Genomic DNA, 9,215 nt, shown 5'->3' on the forward strand with positions numbered 1-9,215 from the left:
CATACTTTCACTAGCGCAAGTTCTCTCAACAATAATAACATAATTGGAACATATAAATATCCCTCAACATGCAACAAAGAGTCACTCCAAAGTCACTAATAGCGGAGAACAAACGAAGAGATTATGGTAGGGTACGAAACCACCTCAAAGTTATTCTTTCCAATCAATCTGTTGGGCTATTCCTATAGGTGTCACAAACAGCCCTAGAGTTCGTACTAGAATAACACCTTAAGACACAACTCAACCAAAACCCTAATGTCACCTAGATACTCCAATGTCACCTCAAGTATCCGTGGGTATGATTATACGATATGCATCACACAATCTCAGATTCATCTATTCAACCAACACATAGAACCTCAAAGAGTGCCCCAAGCTTCTACCGGAGAATCACGACGAAAACGTGTGCCAACCCCTATGCATAGGTTCATGGGCGGAACCCGCAAGTTGATCACCAAAACATACATCAAGTGAATCACGTGATATCCCATTGTCACCACAGATACGCACGGCAAGACATACATCAAGTGTTCTCAAATCTTTAAAGACTCAATCCGATAAGATAAGTTCAAAGGGGAAACTCGATCCACTACAAGAGAGTAGAGGGGGAGAAACATCATAAGATCCAACTATAATGGAAAAGCTCGCGATACATCAAGATCATGCCACCTCAAGAACACTAGAGAGAGAGAGAGAGATCAAACACATAGCTACTGGTACATACCCTCAGCCCCGAGGGAGAACTACTCCCTCCTCTTCATGGAGAGCACCGGGACGATGAAGATAGCCATCGGAGAGGGATTCCCCCTCCGGCAGGGTGTCGGAAGGGGTCTAGATTGGTTTTCGGTGGCTACGGAGGCTTCTGGCAGCGGAACTCCCGATCTATTGTGTTCCCAGATCGTTTTTGGGTATATAGAGATATATAGGTGGAAGAAATACATCAGGGGAGCCATGAGGGGCCCACGAGGGTGGAGGGTGCGCCCAGGGGGTGGGCGCGCCCCCCTACCTCGTGCCTCCTTTGTTTCTTTCCCGACATGCACTCCAGGTCTCCTGTATTGCTCTCCTTCCAAAAATAACTTTTCTGAAGGTTTCATTCCGTTTGGACTCTGTTTGATATTGAATTTCCATGAAACATTGAAACAAGGGGAAAAACAGAAACTGGCACTGGGCTCTGGGTCAATAGGTTAGTCCCAAAGTAATATAAAAATGCATAGTAAAGCCCAATAAACATCCAAGATGGATAATATAATAGTATGAATACTTCATAAATTATAGATACGTTGGAGACGTATCAGCAACCGACTCTATGTAAACCCTAGATCCCCTCGGTGTCTATGTAAACCGGAGGGGTTAGTCCGGAAAGGATATTCATTACCATAGTCATATAGGCTAGGCTTCTAGGGTTTAGCCATCTCAATCTTGTGGTAGATCAACTCTTGTAACACTCATACTCATCAATATCAATCAAGAAGGACGTAGGGTATTACCTCCATAGAGAGGGCCTGTACCTGGGTAAACATAGTGTCCCCTGTCTCCTGTTACCATCGATCCTAGACGCACAGTTTGGGACCCCCTACCCGAGATCCGCCGGTTTTGACACCGACAGTGACCCCTTCTCCTTGTCCTCGGTATTGAACTTACTGACCTGTTTAAAGACCCAACAGCTTCTGTTGTTATGATTGGCGAGTTTATCGGGGGTGCCGTGGATCTGACATGGTCGATGGAGTATTCGGTCCAAGATGGATGGTCCTGGATTGTTTCTTTTGAATGGCTTCTTCCGCTGACCAGACTTGGAGCCACTGAATCCGGCGTTGACCGTCGTGTCATCGATATTGTCGTTGTTGTTTCGACGCTTGTGCCTGTTGCGTCGGAGCTTGCCGTTGCTATTTCTAGCTTCTGAGGGGCCGGGTTCGCTTGCAGTATTGCTACTACGGGCTAGCCAACTATCTTCGCTCGCGCAAAAGCGTGTCATAAGTGCCGTAAGGGCTGCCATGAACTTCGGCTTTTCTTGGCCAAGGTGTCAGGCAAGCCATTCGTCGCGGATGCTATGCTTGAAGGCCGCTAAGGTTTCGGCATCCGGGCGGTCAATGATCTAGTTCTTTTTAGTTAGGAACCTAGTCCAGAATTTCCTGGCCGACTCTCCGGGTTGTTGAACTATGTGACTTAGGTCATCGGTGTCCGGGGGTCGGACATATGTACCCTGGAAGTTGTTGCGAAAGGCGTCTTCCAGGTCCTCCCAGCTGCCAATGGAGTTTTCTAGCAGGCTGTTTAACCAGTGTCAAGCTGGTCCTTTAAGCTTTAGCGGGAGGTATTTGATGGCATGATGATCATCACCGCGAGCCATATGAATATGGAGAATAAAGTCCTCAATCCATACTGTGGGATCTGTTGTTCCATCATATGATTCGATATTCACGGGTTTAAACCCTTCTAGGAATTTGTGCTCCATTACTTCATGAGTGAAGCATAGGGGGTGTGCGGCGCCTCTATATCGGGCCAAGTCGTGACGCAGCTCGGATGTAGTCCGTTTGCGGTTTTCAGCTCAGGGGTGGTTATGCTTGTCGCATCCGGCTAGATAGCCATCCTCGCGCGTCGAGGCGCTCCCCCGTGATCCGTAGATTGATTTGATCTGACCTGCTTTATTTTCCAAGTCCTGTCATAGATCGTACGTATCTCCCCGAGCTGTTGTGTCTCTACTTTTTCAGCAAGGTAGTGTGGGCTGGTGTTCAGCTTGAGTTGCCGTTTTGTCACGGCCACGTGTTGACTGGTCGGCTGCATTATGTGTTGATGGTATGGGCTCCAGCGCCTCGTCATCGAATTGAGGTAGCGGCTTAGGCTTCGGGTAACTCTTGGTTGGGCGCTCGAGGCCGTATTCCTCGGCTGCCAGGACATTAGTCCATCTGTCGTTGAGAAGATCTTGGTCAGCTTGGAGCTGCTGCTGCTTCTTTTTCAGGCTCCTTGCAGTGGCTATTAGCCTGCGCCTAAAGCATTCCTGCTTAAGGGGTTCCTCGGGCACGATAAAGTCTTCGTCGCCGAGGCTCACCTCCTCCTCGGAGGGTTTACTATCCTTCGAGTCTTTGTTTATAGCCTGGTCATCAGGGCTAATTTTCTCATCTTCCCCATCGTCCTATTCGGAGGTTCGCTCGCCAGGATCTTCTTGGTCTTCGGCGTCATCCGGACTGTTGTTCTCTCTGGTGCCAGTATTGTTGTCTTCTCCACGGCGTGATTTAGAGCGGCGCCCCTGACGTCAGCGCTTTGTTTGAGTCTCGGGAGGTATATCCTCGATTGGATTTTTCTTGTTATCGTCATTGCCCTCTTTGGGTGTATCCACCATATACACGTCATACGAAGAGGTGGCCGTCCATTGTCCGGTAAACGGCGTGTTTTGGGCCTGCTCTTCTCCGGCATCATCGTCCATACCGTCGATGTCTTCGGAGCCGTAATCGAGCATGTCGGTTAAGTCCTCGACAGTGGCTATGAAGTGGGTGGTGGGTGGGACGTAAAATTCCCCGCTCTTAGCCCCTAGTCCGGGCTGGGCGTAGTTCGAGCGATGCCCCATCTGCTTCCTTTTGGCCCATAAAAATCATCGTAAAGTTTCATGCCATTTGGACTCTATTTGATATTGATTTCCTGCGATGTAAAAACATGAAAAAATAGGAACTGGCACTCGGCAATATGTCAATAGGTTAGTACCAAAAAATGATATAAAATGATTATAAAACATCCAATATTGATAATAAAACAACATGGAACAATAAAAAATTATAGATACGTTGGAGACGTATCACACCCCCACTGCAAACAAGCACACTTTGTCTCCTTGTGCACCACTCTCCTCTTTCTACCTCTCCCACATGCGGACCCGCCCCAGCTCCTTCTCTGTATACATATATGTCGTGACTCTTTCCATAGCTCCCTAATGTATCATCGTTCTCAATTTCGCATGTTGTTCTCTACACCATCTATTCTAGATCTCTCATGAAGTCCCTATCACACACACGATGACTCGCTTCCCTTGCGTCTCCATACATAGGCTACTTTCGAACAACATCAACATTGTCTCCCTATCTATATGCCACTTCTGCACACAAACGACCCCTCTCTCTCCCCCTCTCTTCCTCTCTCTCTCTCTATCTGTCGCTAGCTCTCTCTCTCTCTCTCTCGCTCTCACACCCCTCTCCCACACACACTCGATGTCTCTTCCAAATAGTCTGCTCCCCGCCCGCACCCATGCTATCCCGCTACTACGCATGCCTTTGTCTCTCTTTGACACACATGTCACACCATTACCCCTTCCCTATACTAGGTCTACATCATTAGTGGTCTCTCTACTCCACATACACACACTCCCTCTCATACACAAACGCACGCACAAACACACATAGACACGCACAAACACCCATCTATTTGGATCCTTCTTTTAAGACACACACCCTTGCATATTCTCTCCAGCTCTACGTATGTATATATCCCCCCTCTCCCTAGCTCAGATGCACACCAAAATTCTCCATCTCTCTAATTCACACATCTCTCCCCATGTCCGCATGTGTATCTCACACACTCACTCTCTTATTATGTCTATGTGTCTCCATGTTACACAACACAAAGCCCCATGTACATGTCTCTCTCTATCCTCCACACACATAGACACAAAGAATCTCTTATCATTGTCCCAATCTCTACACATATCACACACGCACTCTCTCTCTCTCTCTCTCTCGCAAACACGCTCAACAAGGGTTTCCCCGTGAATAACTTACCGTCTATTCATCAGCAATCATGGCAGTACGGTGAACATGAGACATGAAAAAGAATAAATCTACACATGCGTAGACCACCTAGTATGACTACTAGGACTAGAGCAAGATGAAAGCGCGCCGCCGTGACCCCCTCCTTATCGGCGACGGGAAAACCTTTGTTTTACACAGTCGAAAAGTCATTGTGCTAAGGCCCCACATGCTGAGCCATTGAATAGAATGTAGATCCTAGTTTACGGAAACAAGTATCGATAATACGTTTGTATCTCCACACTTATATTTCTTATCTTATAAAAAAAACCGAGTTGGTGATGATGGTACACGTGCCATCTTGCAATATAGACCGTCCGATCTATATCGGACGCATAGAAATTAAACTAAAAGATACCCGCACCTCTCTCCACATTTGCAGACAAGGCCTTCCCTTGTTCATCCTTGTCTCCAACAACCTCATTGTTGAGAAATTAAATAAGGAAGCCTCTGGAACAAACTGGCATGGTGGTCGCTACCGGCGTCGTCCATCCCCATGCCTCCGCTCAGTCCGACCACCAATCACCATCACGCCCCACTCCTCTTCACCGTATCTCCTCTTTCTCGAGATATCATTAGTTTTTACACATGGGATTACTCCCGCATGGGTCAATCACAACAAGTGTTTTATATAAAAAAAATGCATCTTGATGTTCCGTGCAATGCACGGACACCTTGCTAGTACTCCTACAGAAGACTTAGTTGGTGATCATGGTGTGTATGTTGTTGGGGAACACATTATTTCAAAAAAATTCCTACGATCACGCAAGATCTATCTAGGAGATGCATAGCAATGAGAGGGGAGAGTGTGTCTACGTACCCTTGTAGACCGAAAACGGAAGCGTTAAGTGACGCGGTTGATGTAGTACAATGTCTTCACGATCCAACCGATCAAGCACCGAATGCACGGCACCTCCGCTATCTGCACACGTTCATCTTGGTGACATCCCTTGTACTCTTGATCTAGCTAAGGCCAAGGGTGAGTTTCATCAGCACGATGGCGTGTTGGCGGTGACGATGAAGTTACTGACGCAGGCTTCGCCTAAGCACTATGACAATATGACCGAGGTGGAAAACTATGGAGGGGGGCACCGCACACGGCTAAAGACCAACTTGTGTGTCTATGGGGTATCCCATTCCCCGTATATAAAGGAGGGGAGGAGGAGGAGGGACGGCCTCAAGGGGCGCGCCCAAGGGGGGATTCCTACTCCTAGTAGGAGTAGGTTTCCCCCTTTCCTAGTCCAAGTAGGAGAAGAAGGAAGGAAAGGGGGGCCAGCCCCCCTAGCCCTAGTCCAATTAGGTTTGGGCTGGGGGCGCCACCTCTTGGCCTGCCTCCTCTCTTCCACCACTAGGCCCAATAACTTCCCGGAGGGGGTTCCGATAACCCTCGGTACTCCAAAACTTATCCGAAATGACTCGAACCTTCCAATATATGATTCTTTATGTCTCAACCATTTTGAGACTCCTTGTCATGTCTGTGATCTCATTCGGGACTCCGAACAACCTTCGGTACATCAAATCACATAACTCATAATACATATCATCATCGAACATTAAGCGTGCGGACCCTACGGGTTCGAGAACTATGTAGACATGACCGAGACACATCTCCGGTCAATAACCAATAGCGGAACGTGGATGCTCATATTGGTTCCTACATATTCTACGAAGATCTTTATCGGTCAAACCGCATAACAACATAAGTTGTTCCCTTTGTCATTGGTATGCTACTTGCCCGAGATTCAATCGTCGGTATCATCATACCTAGTTCAATCTCGTTACCGGCAAGTCTCTTTACTCGTTCCATAATGCATCATCTCGTGACTAACTCATTAGTCACATTGCTTGCAAGGCTCATTGTGATGTGCATTACCGAGTGGGCCCAAAGATACCTCTTCGATATACGGAGTGACAAATCCTAATCTCGATCTATGCCAACTCAACAAATACCATCGGAGACACCCGTGGAGCATCCTTATAATCACTCAGTTATGTTGTGACATTTGATAGCACACAAGGTGTTCCTCCGGTATTCGGGAGTTGCATAATCTCATAGTCATAGGAACATGTATAAGTCATGGAGAAGGCAATAGCAATAAACTAAACGATCATAGTGCTAAGCTAACGGATGGGTCTAGTCCATCACATCATTCTTCTAATGATGTGATCCCGTTCATCAAATGACAACACATGTCCATGGCTAGGAAACTTAACCATCTTTGATTAACGAGCTACTCAAGTAGAGGCATACTAGGGACACTCTGTTTGTCTATGTATTCACACATGTACTAAGTTTCCGGTTAATACATTTCTAGCATGAATAATAAAAATTTATCATGATATAAGGAAATATAAATAACAACTTTATTATTGCCTCTAGGGCATATTTCCTTCATATGGCATCCGTCATTTCTGACCATTAGATCTACATCTAACGACTGTGAGGTAAGTTGTTGCCTTTTCGCACCAACATCCCACTTCTCTACCAATTTGCAGAAAAACCCATAATTAGTATCTTAAAACCAACCACATCCCTCCCTCACCTCACCAAAACAACCCAAGGAATATATTCTGATTGAAACACAATATATCTCTAGTGATATATGTATATCAAAATTAGAGTGTTTTTTACAAGTTTGTGAATAAGTATTATTCTAATTATGATCCGTTGCAAGGCACATGAACATTGCTAGTATTTCCAACCATGCAAAAGAATGCTAGTATTTCCATAGTTTCGAGTTTTCCATCAAGATATTAGTCACTCATGGTTGATATTTAGTTTCAATCGCGTACACATAGGCAATATGTAACTAGCCTTGCTTATTGGCTTCCAAAGCTTAACTTTCACTCCTACTTATAGTATGTAGAGTATTTAACAAAAAACTACCACTTTCAACCAGCCCTAGCTAGGAATGAACTATTGTACAAAAAATAGCAAAAACATACCCAAACTTTCTTAATCCATGCCAAAATCTACTACCTAGTGCGAGGGTTGGCCCACACATCCGTGCTGACGAGGCAGCTTAAACCAACACATTTTGTTTGACCATTGACACAAGGGACCCACATCTGACCATATGTCTTGTTATTCCCCTCAAATCATTATTTTTCCTGAACATTACTTCAAATAGTACTGATGCGTGTTCGTTGGTGGCGCCGGTGATGAGTGAGTTGGCCGCCGCTCCGCCAGACGGGCCGGACACCGCGCTAGCCTCCGCACGGGATGGCAGGCTGGCCCGAGCGTGACTCACGTGCGAGCAAGCCGTCGCGCTGGCCTTCCCTCGAGCCAGATGGCTGGCCTTAGCGCGGCGCGCCCGAGCAAGCCGCCGCACCGCCGTGCCAATCAAGCCAGCAAACCTTGCAGACAAGTAGCTACAGTACGAGTATGTAGTAAATAATAGCCTCACCCCTATTCTAAGGAATGTAGTAAATAATAGCCTCACCCCTATTCTAAGGAACGATCGAGGAGCTACAGTTGGAAGGGGCGAGGCCCTGCGGTTACTACACTCTTATCTCCTCCTCGCCAGTTCCCCTCCCCCCGAAGAGAAGGCAGTTCGTCGCTGCTCCCATGGATTCGCCAGACGGTTCTCCTCCTCGTCGGGGCTGGGAAACCTTGGACGAGGATCCTTTGGTAGAAATCGCACGCTGCTCGACGTCCTCACCGCCGCAAGACTCGGTGCTTCCTACACCAACTTTTTCAAGACGATGCTTAAACATGTTGGGGAACGTAGTAATTTCAAGAAAATTCCTACGCACACGCAAGATCATGGTGATGCATAGCAATGAGAGGGGAGAGTGTTGTCTACGTACCCTTGTAGACCGGCAACGGAAGCGTTGACACAACATAGAGGAAGTAGTCGTACGTCTTCCCGATCCGACCGATCCAAGTACCGAACGCACGGCACCTCCGAGTTCTGCACACGTTCAACTCGGTGACGTCCCTCGAGCTCCGATCCAGCCGAGTGTTGAGGGAGAGTTTTGTCAGCACGACGGTGTGATGACGGTGATGATGTTCTACCGACGCAGGGCTTCGCCTAAGCACCGCTACGATATGACCGAGGTGGAATATGGTGGAAGGGGGCACCGCACACGGCTAAGGAACGATCACGAAGATCAATGTGTCATGGGGTGCCCCCTTGCCCCCGTATATAAAGGAGGGAGAGGGGAAGGTGCAGCCGGCCCAAGGGGTGCGCCTGGAGGAGTCCTACTCCCACTGGGAGTAGGACTCCCCCCTCTTGCCTTGTTGGAAAAGGAAGGGGAAAGGGAGAAAGAGGAAAGGGGGACGCCCCCCCCCCCTTCCTTATCCTATTCGGAGTAGGGGGGAGGGGGCACGCGGCCTGCCCTGGCCGACCCTCCTCTTCTCCCTTAGGGCCCATGTAGGCCCAATAACCCCCGGGGGGGTTCCGGTAACCCCCCGGTACTCCGGTA

The sequence above is a fragment of the Triticum dicoccoides genome, chromosome 4A (genome assembly GCF_002162155.2).
Source record: "Triticum dicoccoides isolate Atlit2015 ecotype Zavitan chromosome 4A, WEW_v2.0, whole genome shotgun sequence".
In the NCBI taxonomy this organism is placed as follows: Eukaryota; Viridiplantae; Streptophyta; class Magnoliopsida; order Poales; family Poaceae; genus Triticum; species Triticum dicoccoides.